This window comes from Staurois parvus, unplaced genomic scaffold (genome assembly GCF_062004578.1).
Source record: "Staurois parvus isolate SC_StPar_1 unplaced genomic scaffold, SC_StPar_1.0 ptg001716l, whole genome shotgun sequence".
Taxonomy (NCBI): Eukaryota; Metazoa; Chordata; class Amphibia; order Anura; family Ranidae; genus Staurois; species Staurois parvus.
This window is the reverse complement of record NW_028319512.1, coordinates 36,822-52,522: the sequence shown is the minus strand read 5'-3', so window position 1 is coordinate 52,522 and position 15,701 is coordinate 36,822.

The window sequence follows — 15,701 nt, the reverse complement described above, 5'->3', positions numbered from 1 at the left end:
TTGGTGTCAGTGGGCGGAATAGTGCCCCATCATTGGTGTCAGTGGGAGGAATAGTGCCCCATCATTGGTGTCAGTGGGAGGAATAGTGCCCCATCATTGGTGTCAGTGGGAGAAATAGTGCCCCATCATTGGTGTCAGTGGGGGGAATAGTGCTCCATCATTGGTGTCAGTGGGAGGAATAGTGCTCCATCATTGGTGTCAGTGGGAGGAATAGTTCTCCATCATTGGTGTCAGTGGGAGGAATAGTGCCCCATCATTGGTGTCAGTGGGAGGAATAGTGCCCCATCATTGGTGTCAGTGGGAGGAATAGTGCCCCATCATTGGTGTCAGTGGGAGGAATAGTGTCCCATCATTGGTGTCAGTGGGAGGAATAGTGCCCCATCATTGGTATCAGTGGGAGGAATAGTGCCCCATCATTGGTGTCAGTGGGCGGAATAGTGCCCCATCGTTGGTGTCAGTGGGAGGAATAGTGCCCCATCATTGGTGTCAGTGGGAGGAATAGTGCCCCATCGTTGGTGTCAGTGGGAGGAATAGTGCCCCATCATTGGTGTCAGTGGGAGGAATAGTGCCCCATCGTTGGTGTCAGTGGGAGGAATAGTGCCCCATCATTGGTGTCAGTGGGAGGAATAGTGCCCCATCGTTGGTGTCAGTGGGAGGAATAGTGCCCCATCATTGGTGTCAGTGGAAGGAATAATAATTGGTGTCAGTGGGAGGAATAGTGCCCCATCATTGGTGTCAGTGGGAGGAATAGTGCCCCGTCATTGGTGTCAGTGGGAGGAATAGTGCCCCATCATTGGTGTCAGTGGGAGGAATAGTGCCCCATCATTGGTATCAGTGGGAGGAATAGTGCCCCATCATTGGTGTCAGTGGGAGGAATAGTGCCCCATCATTGGTGTCAGTGGGAGGAATAGTGCCCCATCGTTGGTGTCAGTGGGAGGAATAGTGCCCCATCGTTGGTGTCAGTGGGAGGAATAGTGCCCCATCATTGGTGTCAGTGGGAGGAATAATAATTGGTGTCAGTGGGAGGAATAGTGCCCCATCATTGGTGTCAGTGGGAGGAATAGTGCCCCATCATTGGTGTCAGTGGGAGGAATAGTGCCCCATCGTTGGTGTCAGTGGGAGGATTAGTGCCCCATCCTTGGTGTCAGTGGGAGGAATAGTGTCCCATCATTGGTATCAGTGGGAGGAATAGTGCCCCATCATTGGTATCAGTGGGAGGAATAGTGCCCCATCATTGGTATCAGTGGAAGGAATAGTGCCCCATCATTGGTGTCAGTGGGAGGAATAGTGCCCCATCATTGGTGTCAGTGGGAGGAATAGTGCCCCGTCATTGGTGTCAGTGGGAGGAATAGTGCCCCATCATTGGTGTCAGTGGGAGGAATAGTGCCCCATCATTGGTGTCAGTGGGAGGAATAGTGCCCCATCATTGGTATCAGTGGGAGGAATAGTGTCCCATCATTGGTGTCAGTGGGAGGAATAGTGCCCCATCATTGGTGTCAGTGGGAGGAATAGTGCCCCATCGTTGGTGTCAGTGGGAGGAATAGTGCCCCATCATTGGTGTCAGTGGGAGGAATAATAATTGGTGTCAGTGGGAGGAATAGTGCCCCATCATTGGTGTCAGTGGGAGGAATAGTGCCCCATCATTGGTGTCAGTGGGAGGAATAGTGCCCCATCGTTGGTGTCAGTGGGAGGATTAGTGCCCCATCCTTGGTGTCAGTGGGAGGAATAGTGTCCCATCATTGGTGTCAGTGGGAGGAATAGTGCCCCATCGTTGGTGTCAGTGGGAGGAATAGTGCCCCATCATTGGTGTCAGTGGGAGGAATAGTGCCCCATCATTGGTGTCAGTGGGAGGAATAGTGCCCCATCATTGGTGTCAGTGGGAGGAATAGTGCCCCATCATTGGTATCAGTGGGAGGAATAGTGCCCCATCATTGGTATCAGTGGGAGGAATAGTGCCCCATCATTGGTGTCAGTGGGAGGAATAGTCCCCATCATTGGTGTCAGTATATAATATATATATAGCCCCAGAGGAATACATCCCTTAGGTCACATGTACACTGGGCGGGCGTTCACCCTGTCTGTGGCCAATCCCGTCCATCCCCACTGCCGGCAGCCTATAAAACTCCGAGAGTCTGAAAGCTGCTGCGTCTGGGCGGAGCACCACACGGGGTCGACATTTTGGCTCCATTCACACCAGGGCACTTCAACTCGCTGGCGGAATGGCTTCAATGTGAAAATGCGCAATCGCGTGTTCAGGTGCCCTTCATTTCAGTGGCACCTGAATGGTTTCCGAAACCTTTTTTGGGTGTTGCGTGTCCCGCAATGCTGTTTGCTCATTCACAGCGCATTTGTCGTGTGGAAAAACGTGGCGGGATCATGGCAAGAACACCCCCTGCGTTTTCAGGTGCCGTTGAAAGGAATGATCCCTGATCGCACAATCGCACGTTTTCCTCCATGAGCGCATAATGCCAAAGGGTCGAGGAACCTGCCTCAGGCACTCCAAGTGCTGCCTACTGCCATTGCCACCACCACCTCCATTCATAGACGCCGTACTATAGCTTCCATCTATGAATGGGGGACAGGAGGATGAATGAAAGGCCCCCCTCCTCCATTCATGGATCAGTTTTTATTGATGGAAGCAATAGTGCAGCTTCTGTGAATGGAGGAGGGGGGTAGGGGGCGGGCACAGCCAGCATTCTTGATGAGTGCCTTTGATGGGTTTATTAACCCCTGCAGCACCAGAGGATTACAGCCTGCGGAGGTAGGAGGGGAAGGATCAGAGAATCAAAGATTTCAAATAAAACAGCAGCCAGCAGCACAAGGGAGGCTTCTCATTGGCTGGAAGTCACGCCCCTTGTGCTCATTTTTTTTGTGAAAAAGTTTTGACCAAATTTTCTTTTGGATCCGCAGTCCGACATTCTCCCTCCCCACCAGTTGCAGCAATGACAGCTGATCATTGTGAATGCATTCTTCTTCTCCTCCGGCTCTATTGCTGGACAGGCCATGTGTCAGGACTACAAAACACCTCCCCTTCTCCTCCTCTCCATAGTATGGGGGAGGAACTCTGTGGTCCAGAGGATGAACCCGTCAGGGCTGAAAGCGTTGTTTAGGATTTCAGTGCAGCACAGCCAGGAAGTAATGAGCTCAGAAGATTTCTGGCAGGATCAACTGGCTTTCTTTTTGTTTGTTTCTTTTTTTGCACTTATTAAACTGATATAAGGAAACGCTTCCAATGGGATAAAACAGAACAATAGGAAGCAAAGAATTGTGGATGGACAACCTCAAGGTGACAAGTCCATCTCCAGAGATCTTCATGTTCCTGTGTCCACTGTGCGCAGCATTGTCAAGACGTTTCCAGCCCATGGCACTGTAGCAAATCTCCCGGGATGCGGACAAAAGAGAAAAATCAATCAAAGATTACAATGAAGGATTGTTGGAATGGTGGATAAAGAACCTCCATCATCTTCCAGACAAATTCCAGCTGACCTTCAGGCACCGGGTACAAGTGTGTCCGCTCCCACTATACGTCGCCATCTGAATGAAAGGGACCCTATAGGAGGAGACCCAGGAGGACCCCACCGCTGACACAGAAATATGGGAGGAGACCCAGGAGGACCCCACTGCCGACACAGAAATATGGGAGGAGACCCAGGAGGACCCCACTGCTGACACAGAAATATGGGAGGAGACCCAGGAGGACCCCACCGCTGACACAGAAATATAGGAGGAGACCCAGGAGGACCCCACTGCTGACACAGAAATATGGGAGGAGACCCAGGAGGACCCCACCGCTGACACAGAAATATGGGAGGAGACCCAGGAGGACCCCACTGCTGACACAGAAATATGGGAGGAGACCCAGGAGGACCCCACCGCTGACACAGAAATATGGGAGGAGACCCAGGAGGACCCCACTGCTGACACAGAAATATGGGAGGAGAACCAGGAGGACCCCACTGCTGACACAGAAATATGGGAGGAGACCCAGGAAGACCCCACCACTGACACAGAAATATGGGAGGAGACCCAGGAGGACCCCACTGCTGACACAGAAATATGATGGGAGACCCAGGAGGACCCCACCGCTGACACAGAAACATATTGGAAGCCAGATTGGAGTTTGCTAAAACTTACCTGAGGAGCCAAAACCCTTCTGGTAGAATGTGCTGCGGACAGACAAACAAAATGGCAGCTTTTTGGTAAATCCATCATTCTACTGTTATCAGAAAAAGCAATGAGGCCTTTACAAGAAAGAATCCAGTCCCTCCAGTCACACATGGTGGGGGGTCACAGTCCATCCAGTCACACATGGTGGGGGGTCACAGTCCATCCAGTCACACATGGTGGGGGGTCACAGTCCCTCCAGTCACACATGGTGGGGGGGTCACAGTCCCTCCAGTCACACATGGTGGGGGGGGTCACAGTCCATCCAGCCACACATGGTGGGGGGGTCACAGTCCCTCCAGTCACACATGGTGGGGGGGGGTCACAGTCCCTCCAGTCACACATGGTGGGGGGGTCACAGTCCATCCAGTCACACATGGTGGGGGGGTCACAGTCCCTCCAGTCACACATGGTGGGGGGGTCACAGTCCATCCAGTCACACATGGTGGGGGGTCACAGTCCCTCCAGTCACACATGGTGGGGGGTCACAGTCCCTCCAGTCACACATGGTGGGGGGTCACAGTCCCTCCAGTCACACATGGTGGGGGTCACTGATGGTTTGGGGTTCCTTTGCTCCTTCAGGCACTGGATGTCTTATGAAATCTGAAGACTACCAAAGAATTCTGGGGTGCAATGTAGGGCTCGGTGTCAGAAAGTTGGGTCTCCATCAGAGGTCAGGGGTCTTCCAGCAGGACAATGACCCCAAAGCACACGTCACAAAGCCCCCAGAGATGGTGTCAGACAAAGTGCTGGAGAGGACTGAACTGGCCAGCAATGAGTCCAGATCTCCATCCCATAGAGCTCCTGTGGAGAGATCTCAGACCAGCAGTTGGGGGAAGGGACCCTTCCAATCTGAGGGACCCGGAGCAGTTGGAGGAAGAAGAGCGATCCAAAATTCCAGGAGAGAGGTGGAAGAAACTCATTGATGGTGACAGGAAGCCGATGATTTCAGGTATTTCTCCAAGGGGTGCGCCACCAAATATTACATGGAGGGTGCCAATAATTTTGTCCAGTCCATTGTTGGGGGTTCTGCATGGAATGGGTCAGATTTAGCTTTTTGTTTTTCCACTTTTTTGTGTCACCGATACAAACCAAAGACATAAAAGTGAGAACGCCGAAACATTTGTCATGACAGCAATTTTTTGGGCGAAGTGGGGTGTTATCTGAGAGAAATGCGGGGATGGGGGATGGGGGGGGGGAAGAAGATTTTTGGCCACGAATGTACAATAAAGACAAATACAATGTAACAATCTCCAGATAGGAGCGCCATGATCCTTCCAGATCCCTATTGTGGACGTCATGGAGGAGGTGAGGGATCGTCTACATTCTATTGGTTATATAACATTTCAGGAATTGTAATGTATGGATTTTGTATTTCCTATATCCTCCCCTCCCCCCACCTTTCCTATTTTTTCCCATTGATCTTCTTGTAGCATTTTTACGAAGTGTCACTTTTCCCCGAGTGACATTTATTTACATGATCTGCATCTCATTTACAATCGCACACCTAAGACACTCATCGTTTAATGCTTACACAAAGGTCGGATCATTCTGTCATCACAATTATACACTTAGGGGTGTGGGCCTTTAATGACATTACAGCGCGATGGGTGTTGCATGGATGACAAAGTGCTCGACCCTCCCAGGATGGTGCAATGGTGAGGAGCCTCTCCAGCCCTGAACACAAAACCTCCACCTGACGATGGGGGATTCCCCTGGACAGGGGGGCTTCTTAAAGGGCAAGTTTGCCCATTCCCAGAAAATGAAAAGGTGTGCAAACCCCTCCGGACCCCACTGCCGGTGCTCTGTGCTGCTGGTGCCCTGTGCTGCCGGTGCTCTGTGCTGCTGGTGCCCTGTGCTGCCGGTGCCCTGTGCTGCCGGTGCTCTGTGCTGCCGGTGCTCTGTGCTGCAACTGCTCTGTGCTGCCAGTGCTCTGTGCTGCCGGTGCTCTGTGCTGCCGGTGCTCTGTGCTGCCGGTGCTCTGTGCTGCTGGTGCCCTGTGCTGCCGGTGCTCTGTGCTGCCGGTGCTCTGTGCTGCAACTGCTCTGTGCTGCCAGTGCTCTGTGCTGCCGGTGCTCTGTGCTGCCGGTGCTCTGTGCTGCCGGTGCTCTGTGCTGCTGGTGCCCTGTGCTGCCGGTGCTCTGTGCTGCAACTGCTCTGTGCTGCCAGTGCTCTGTGCTGCCGGTGCTCTGTGCTGCCGGTGCCCTGTGCTGCCACTGCTTTGTGCTGCCACTGCTCTGTGCTGCTGGTGCCCTGTGCTGCCGGTGCCCTGTGCTGCAACTGCTCTGTGCTGCCGGTGCTCTGTGCTGCCGGTGCCCTGTGCTCTGTGCTGCCACTGCTCTGTGCTGCCGGTGCCCTGTGCTGCCGGTGCCCTGTGCTGCAACTGCTCTGTGCTGCCGGTGCCCTCTGCTCTGTGCTGCCACTGCTCTGTGCTGCCGGTGCCCTGTGCTGCCGGTGCCCAGTGCTGCCGGTGCTCTGTGCTGCCGGTGCTCTGTGCTGCAACTGCTCTGTGCTGCCAGTGCTCTGTGCTGCAACTGCTCTGTGCTGCCGGTGCTCTGTGCTGCCGGTGCCCTGTGCTGCCGGTGCCCTGTGCTGCAACTGCTCTGTGCTGCCGGTGCCCTGTGCTGCCGGTGCCCTGTGCTGCAACTGCTCTGTGCTGCCGGTGCCCTGTGCTGCAACTGCTCTGTGCTGCTGGTGCTCTGTGCTGCCAGTGCTCTGTGCTGCAACTGCTCTGTGCTGCCGCTGCCCTGTATTGCCGGTGCCCTGTGCTGCCGGTTCCCTGTGCTGCCGGTGCCCTGTATTGCCGGTGCCCTGTATTGCCGGTGCTCTGTGCTGCCGCTGCCCTGTATTGCCGGTGCCCTGTATTGCCGGTGCTCTGTGCTGCCGGTGCTCTGTGCTGCCGGTGCTCTGTGCTGCCGGTGCTCTGTGCTACCGGTGCTCTGTATTGCCAGTGCTCTGTGCTACCGGTGCTCTGTATTGCCGGTGCTCTGTGCTGCCGCTGCCCTGTATTGCCGGTGCTCTGTGCTGCCGGTGCTCTGTATTGCCGGTGCTCTGTGCTACCGGTGCTCTGTATTGCCGGTGCCCTGTATTGCCGGTGCCCTGTATTGCCGGTGCCCTGTATTGCCGCTGCCCTGTATTGCCGGTGCCCTGTGCTGCCGGTGCTCTGTATTGCCGGTGCTCTGTGCTGCTGGTGTGACGGTTCATACAATGGATCCATCATTGGTACTCATTGGTGACCACACTGACAATTGGAAAGCTGTTTGTTTCCCTGGGACACCGGCTGGAAGAGGGCGCCTCAGATGTTCTTCTCATTGGTCAGCTCGGCCTCGGGGTCACTTGCCATTGAGCGATATGGTGGACTCTCCCTTAGGGGCAGTGTATGGTATGGCCCACACGGGTCATCATGGCCGCTATGTGGGGTCTGGAGGGGCGGCAGAGATATTTGGATAATTGGAGTTGGGTCGCCTTCATTTTTCGTGAAAAGGTAGATTGTATAAATGGCCAAAACTTGTTTTTTTTTGTTTGTTTGGTTTTGGATAGAGAACAGTTGAAACTCAGCAGATTGTCTTTTACCGCCTGAGTCCCATTGGGGAAGTTTCCTGTCACTTCCTGTCCCGGAGATATGAGAGGAAGAGAAAGGAAATCTCCCAAATTGAAGGGACTTCCCCAATTAGACAGAAGAGGTGTCCCCAGTGGGAGGTTCCCCCCTTTCTCCTGTATGGGGACACAGTTTGCGTTTCCCCTCAATCTCTTTCTAGGTGACAATCAGGAGTCACCAGTACTGAGGGTGCGAATCTTACCACTGGGGACACAGCAGCTGTGGGGGTGGGATGGTGTATATGGAGTGGGGGGAGGGGATGGTGTATATGGAGGGGATGGGATGGTGTATATGGGGGGGATGGGATGGTGTATACGGGAGGGATGGGATGGTGTATACGGGGGGGATAGGATGGTGTATATGGAGGGGTGGGATGGTGTATACGGGGGGGATGGGATGGCGTATACGGAGGGGATGGGATGGTGTATATGGAGGGGTGGGATGGTGTATATGGGGGGATGGGATGGTGTATACGGAGGGATGGGATGGTGTATATGGAGGGGTGGGATGGTGTATATGGGGGGATGGGATGGTGTATATGGAGAGGATGGGATGGTGTATATGGGGGGATGGGATGGTGTATATGGAGGGGATGGGATGGTGTATATGGGGGGATGGGATGGTGTATATGGAGGGGATGGGATGGTGTATATGGGGGGATGGGATGGTGTATATGGAGGGGATGGGATGGTGTATATGGAGGGGATGGGATGGTGTATATGGAGGGGATGGGATGGTGTATATGGGGGGGATGGGATGGTGTATATGGAGGGGATGGGATGGTGTATATGGAGGGGGGGGGATGGTGTATATGGAGGGGATGGGATGGTGTATATGGGGGGGATGGGATGGTGTATATGGAGGGGATGGGATGGTGTATATGGAGGGGATGGGATGGTGTATATGGAGGGGATTGGATGGTGTATATGGAGGGGATAGGATGGTGTATATGGAGGGGGTGGGATGGTGTATATGGGGGGGATGGGATGGTGTATATGGAGGGATGGGATGGTGTATACGGAGGGGGGGATGGTGTATACGGAGGGGATGGGATGGTGTATATGGAGGGATGGGATGGTGTATACGGAGGGGGGGATGGTGTATACGGAGGGGATGGGATGGTGTATATGGGGGGGGGGATGGTGTATATGGAGGGATGGGATGGTGTATATGGGGGGGATGGGATGGTGTATATGTGGGGGATGGGATGGTGTATATGGAGGGATGGGATGGTGTATATGGAGGGGGTGGGATGGTGTATATGGAGGGATGGGATGGTGTATTTGGGGGGGATGGGATGGTGTATATGGAGGGGGTGGGATGGTGTATATGGAGGGGATGGGATGGTGTATACGGAGGGGATGGGATGGTGTATATGGAGGGGGGGATGGTGTATATGGAGGGGATGGAATGGTGTATATGGAGGGGATGGGATGGTGTATATGGCGGGGATGGGATGGTGTATATGGAGGGTGTATATGGAGGGGATGGGATGGTGTATATGGAGGGATGGGATGGTGTATATGGCGGGGATAGGATGGTGTATATGGGGGGGATGGGATGGTGTATATGGGGGGGGTGGGATGGTGTATATGGAGGGGATGGGATGGTGTATATGGAGGGTGTATATAGGATGGTGTACATGGAGGGTGTATATGGAGGGGATGGGATGGTGTATATGGAGGGTGTATATAGGATGGTGTACATGGAGGGTGTACATGGAGGGTGTATATGGAGGGTGTATATAGGATGGTGTATATGGAGGGGATGGGATGGTGTATATGGAGGGTGTATATAGGATGGTGTATATGGAGGGTGTACATGGAGGGTGTATATGGAGGGTGTATATGGAGGGGATGGGATGGTGTATATGGGGGGGGTGGGATGGTGTATATGGAGGGTGTATATAGGATGGTGTACATGGAGGGTGTATATAGGATGGTGTATATGGAGGGGATGGGATGGTGTATATGGAGGGTGTATATAGGATGGTGTACATGGAGGGTGTACATGGAGGGTGTATATGGAGGGTGTATATAGGATGGTGTATATGGAGGGGATGGGATGGTGTATATGGAGGGTGTATATAGGATGGTGTATATGGAGGGTGTACATGGAGGGTGTATATGGAGGGTGTATATGGAGGGGATTGTATATGGAGGGATGGGATGGTGTATATGGAGGGGATGGGATGGTGTACATGGAGGGTGTATATGGAGGGTGTATATAGGATGGTGTACATGGAGGGTGTATATGGAGGGTGTATATGGAGGGTGTACATGGAGGGTGTATATGGAGGGTGTATATGGAGGGTGTATATGGAGGGTGTAGGATAGTGTATATGGAGGGGATGGGATGGTGTATATGGAGGGTGTACATGGAGGGTGTATATGGAGGGTGTACATGGATGGTGTATATGGAGGGTGTATATGGATGGTGTATATGGAGGGTGTATATGGAGGGTGTATATGGAGGGTGTACATGGAGGGTGTAGGATAGTGTATATTTTCCCTTTCTATTGGTTGAACTGGATGGACTTCTCCCAGATCTGTGGTCATCCAGGGGGAGACTTCCTGGAATAAAGACCGCTCACTGCTGATCCCTCCTTGTTCAGGGGGACTGGTCTTGACCCCACCCTTCTGGAAGTTTCCTGTGGGTGGAGCCTGCTGGGCCCCTCCCACAGCTCTGCTCTCTCTTTCCTTGTGCAGGGTTACTGGTGTGGTCTCCGCCCCCTCCTGTAGTTTTCTGTAGTGGGTGGAGCCTACTGTGCCCCTCCCACAGCTCTGCTCTCTCTTTCTTTGTGCAGGGAGACTGGTCTGGTCTCCGCCCCCTCCTGTAGTTTTCTGTAGTGGGTGGAGCCTGCTGGGCCCCTCCCACAGCTGTCCTCTCTGCACAGGGTCGGTACAGCTCAGTGATGATGTCACTGCTACTTTTACAAGGTAATATCCGGGATTTTTGGTGCTCAGATTTTTCCGTGTTGCGGCTACTGAGGAAATATTGAAATGAACATTTTTGTTCCCGGAGTTCAGCGTTCATTCTGTACACGCCTCCCGCCCGCCACCAACATTTCACCGATTTGCAGTCCAAGAAGGAACTCTCAGCGGTCGGCGCCTCTGATTCGTTGTCTGGGTTCTGCAGCAGAAATATGTCTGGAATGGCCTGAACATTTGACCAGCATGAGGGGGCTGCTATAGGCTCCGCCCAGTTCTGGTCACCTATCCAGAGTCCAGGACTTGTAGTCATGTGACCACTGCTGAAGAAGAGGATGGGGCAATCGGCACTGTTCTGCCCCCACTGACCTGAAATGTCTCTGTGTTGATTGAAGCACCATCAGGAGATTATTGTTCAGTGGTACGCTGACATCTACTGGAGGTTTTGGGCCACTACAACTTGTTTAATATGTGAGTTTGGTTTGTGCCTCTGTCCTTCCCTTGCTGTTTAGTGCTAGTTAGCTCAGTTCTAGATAGACTCTCCCTGTTTCTTCCATTTTCCCTCCGGCACCTTAGGAAACTCATTGTCTTCTTACACTTAGAAAAGACTGGAAAACACCCTCGGCACTGCCATCAGCTGAAGTGCAATTGTGCTGAATTCAGTTTGTGTGTCTTATTGAAGAGTTAAGCTGCCTGTGGATGGTGCTGAGTAAGCAGGTGACCATACTGGGAGGGTCTAAGGAGGGATGTCAATGTATAACATGAAACAGAACACGGACTCTGCACTTTGGTATAGGTCACATGACTAAACACGCAGTCTGGTCACATGACCGGCACTGGAGGGAGCCTGGAGGAATGCCGAGTACTGCAGCCGTTCTGGTGTTCTTCCTGCTCAGCTGTCAGTAGAAGTCTGCTTTCAGTGAAGTGTTTTTGCTGGCCCTCCTAGGCGGCATTTCCCGTCCTGACGTTGGGCGTGTTCACCTGGGTTGTATGAGCAGCTAATGACGCCTCCACCCAGCCCGGTGAGCGATGTTTATACTGCGTTGTCAGCCCACGGTTCTCTCCCAGATATTCCATTCATTTCCTGTCCGCACCAATACGGCTTTATATTCCATGAGCGGTGTGGAGTCATTCGGGCCCCAGACGGCGCTCAGCCGAAGGTGCCGCAGGTTCGCTCTGTGTGATGGAAGTCAGGGAGAGGCGTAGGAAGCGGGCGATTCCGGAGATCGATTACATACAGCCTCCATGCAGTCCTGCCTAGGTCAGCGCTATTGGAACCGTGGCAAGGCCCGCCGCAACCCGGAACCGCAGACGTCATTCCGTATCATAGGGCGCTGCAGAGGGGATCAAATAATAATTGGATACGGAGGATGGCCATGGGGGGAGGGGGGGTCATAAACTGAAAGATACTTCTAGGGGGGACTTTACAGTAGATCACCTTACTCATGGGTGTCCAAAGAACCAGAACCGGGGGGGGGGGGAGGCTGCACCCCCAGATTTTAGTTGTTCCCCCCTGGTCTCTGAGAGTTCATGCGTGAGGCAGTCTGATGGGGGCAAGAGGGTAAATGATATAAAGGGGATGTAAAGGGGCTCTCTGATAGGGCAGTTGATGTAAGGGGGACTCTGATGGGGAAAGTTGATTTAAGGGGACACTCTGATTGGACAGTCGATGTAAGGGGGGACTCTGATGGGGCAGTTGATGTAAGGGGGGACTCTGATGGGACAGTTGATGTAAGGGGGGACTCTGATGGGACAGTCGATGTAAGGGGGACTCTGATGGGACAGTTGATGTAAGGGGGCACTCTTATTGGACAGTCGATGTAAGAGGGAACTCTGATGGGACAGTTGATGTAAGGGGGAACTCTGATGGGGCAGTTGATGTAAGGGGGAACTCTGATGGGGACAATCGATGTAAGGGGGTACTCTGATGGGACAGTCGATGTAAGGGGGACTCTGATGGGACAGTTGATGTAAGGGGGCACTCTGATTGGACAGTCGATGTAAGAGGGAACTCTGATGGGACAGTTGATGTAAGGGGGCACTCTGATGGGACAGTTGATGTAAGGGGGAACTCTGATGGGGCAGTTGATGTAAGGGGGCACTCTGATGTAGACATTTAATGTAAGGTGACACTCTGATGGGACAGTTGATGTAAGGGGGAACTCTGATGGGACAGTTGATGTAAGGGGGGCACTCTGATGGGACAGTTGATGTAAGGGGGCACTCTGATGGGGCAGTTGATGTAAGGGGGCACTCTGATGGGGCAGTTGATGTAAGGGGGCACTCTGATGGTACAATTATTGTAAGGGGGCACTCTGATGGGGCAGTTGATGTAAGGGGGCACTCTGATGGGGCAGTTGATGTAAGGGGGCACTCTGATGGTACAATTATTGTAAGGGGGCACTCTGATGGGACAGTTGATGTAAGGGGACACTCTGATGGTACAATTAATGTAAGGGGGAACTCTGATGGGAGAGTTGATGTAAGGGGGCACTCTGATGGGGACAATTAATGTAAGGGGGCACTCTGATGGGTCAGTTGATGTAAGGGGGCACTCTGATGGGACAGTTGATGTAAGGGGGCACTCTGATGGGGACAATTATTTCTAAGGGGGCACTCTGATGGGGCAGTTGATGTAAGGGGGCACTCTGATGGGGACAGTTGATGTAAGGGGGCACTCTGATGGGGACAGTTGATGTAAGGGGGCACTCTAATGGAGCAGTTGATGTAAGGGGGCACTCTGATGGGGCAGTTGATGTAAGGGGGCACTCTGATGGTACAATTATTGTAAGGGGGCACTCTGATGGGGCAGTTGATGTAAGGGAGCACTCTGATGGGACAGTTGATGTAAGGTGACACTCTGATGGGGCAGTTGATGTAAGGGGGCACTCTGATGGGGACAGTTGATGTAAGGGGGCACTCTGATGGGGCAGTTGATGTAAGGGGGCACTCTGATGGGACAGTTGATGTAAGGTGACACTCTGATGGGGCAGTTGATGTAAGGGGGAACTCTGATGGGACAGTTGATGTAAGGGGGCACTCTGATGGGACAGTTGATGTAAGGTGACACTCTGATGGGGCAGTTGATGTAAGGGGGAACTCTGATGGGACAGTTGATGTAAGGGGGGCTCTGATGGGACAGTTGATGTAAGGGGGCACTCTGATGGGGCAGTTGATGTAAGGTGACACTCTGATGGGGCAGTTGATGTAAGGGGGAACTCTGATGGGACAGTTGATGTAAGGGGGCACTCTGATGGGACAGTTGATGTAAGGGGGCACTCTGATGGGGACAATTACTGTAAGGGGGCACTCTGATGGGGACATTTGATGTAAGGGGGCACTCTGATGGGGACATTTGATTTAAGGGGGCACTCTGATGGAGCAGTTGATGTAAGGGGGCACTCTGATGGGGCAGTTGATCTAAGGTGACACTCTGATGGGGCAGTTGATGTAAGGGGGCACTCTGATGGGGCAGTTGATGTAAGGGGGAACTCTGATGGGGCAGTTGATGTAAGGAGGCACTCTGATGGGGCAGTTGATGTAAGGGAGCACTCTGATGGGACAGTTGATGTAAGGGGACACTCTGATGGGACAGTTGATGTAAGGTGACACTCTGATGGGGCAGTTGATGTAAGGTGGCACTCTGATGGGACAGTTGATGTAAGGGGGCACTCTGATGGGGACATTTGATGTAAGGGGGCACTCTGATGGGGACATTTGATGTAAGGGGGAACTCTGATGGGGCAGTTGATGTAAGGTGGCACTCTGATGGGACAGTTGATGTAAGGGGGCACTCTGATGGGGACAATTACTGTAAGGGGGCACTCTGATGGGGACATTTGATGTAAGGGGGCACTCTGATGGGACAGTTGATGTAAGGGGGCACTCTGATGGGGCAGTTGATGTAAGGGGGCACTCTGATGGGGCAGTTGATGTAAGGGGACACTCTGATGGGACAGTTGATGTAAGGGGGGTACTCTGATGGGGACATTTGATGTAAGGGGGCACTCTGATGGGGACGGTTGATGTAAGGGGGCACTCTGATGGGGACATTTGATGTAAGGGGGCACTCTGATGGGGACGGTTGATGTAAGGGGGCACTCTGATGGGGACATTTGATGTAAGGGGGCACTCTGATGGAGACAGTTGATGCAAGGGGACACTCTGATGGGGCAGTTGATGTAAGGGGCACTCTGATGGGGCAGTTGATGTAAGGGGCACTCTGATGGGGCAGTTGATGTAAGGGGGCACTCTGATGGGGCACACCACAAGGCACCATATAAAACCTTCAATCTAATAGAATACAACAAGGCGCAGCGCTAAATGCTCCGTTAAGTGGCGTTAGATGCAGAATTCTCATATAAACATATAAAATAGTCATAAACAATAAGATATTAGAATTAGTGACAAATAAAAATGTCACTCGATGGTGACTGGTAACGTGAATGAGGGTTACACACTAAAAGGTGCACAGTGTAGGTGCAGATGAGATCCCAAATGATCTTCAGAAATCCAGTAGCTGGACCCGTGGATAAGGTGATATAATGTGTAAAGATTGCGCACTCACCAGATACGCAATCTCAATGCGCATATTACAGTTGGTAACCACAGGACATCAAGGATCCTATATAGGTCTGGGCATATCTGGTCAGATACCCCCTCACTGTTTGGAAATGCTGCCACACGTGGAAAGGCTGCTCTGTGGATGTAGAACAGAGGAGGCCAAATAGTGTCGTATCCTGAGGATAAGGAGTGTTTATTCCAAGCAAAATACAATAAAACAGGAGAAGTACTGACCCACGTGGATAAGTAAGATGGCCGCTGGGGCCCTCGTGGCTCCGGTCGGCGTGACATCACACTGCTGTAGCCTCTCCCTGACGCGTTTCGTGCAATGGCTAACCCCCTATGACTACATGCTATTGCACGAAACACGTCAGGGAGAGGCTACAGCTGTGTGACGTCACACCGACCGGCACCACGAGGGCCCCGGTGGCCATCTTACTTACCCA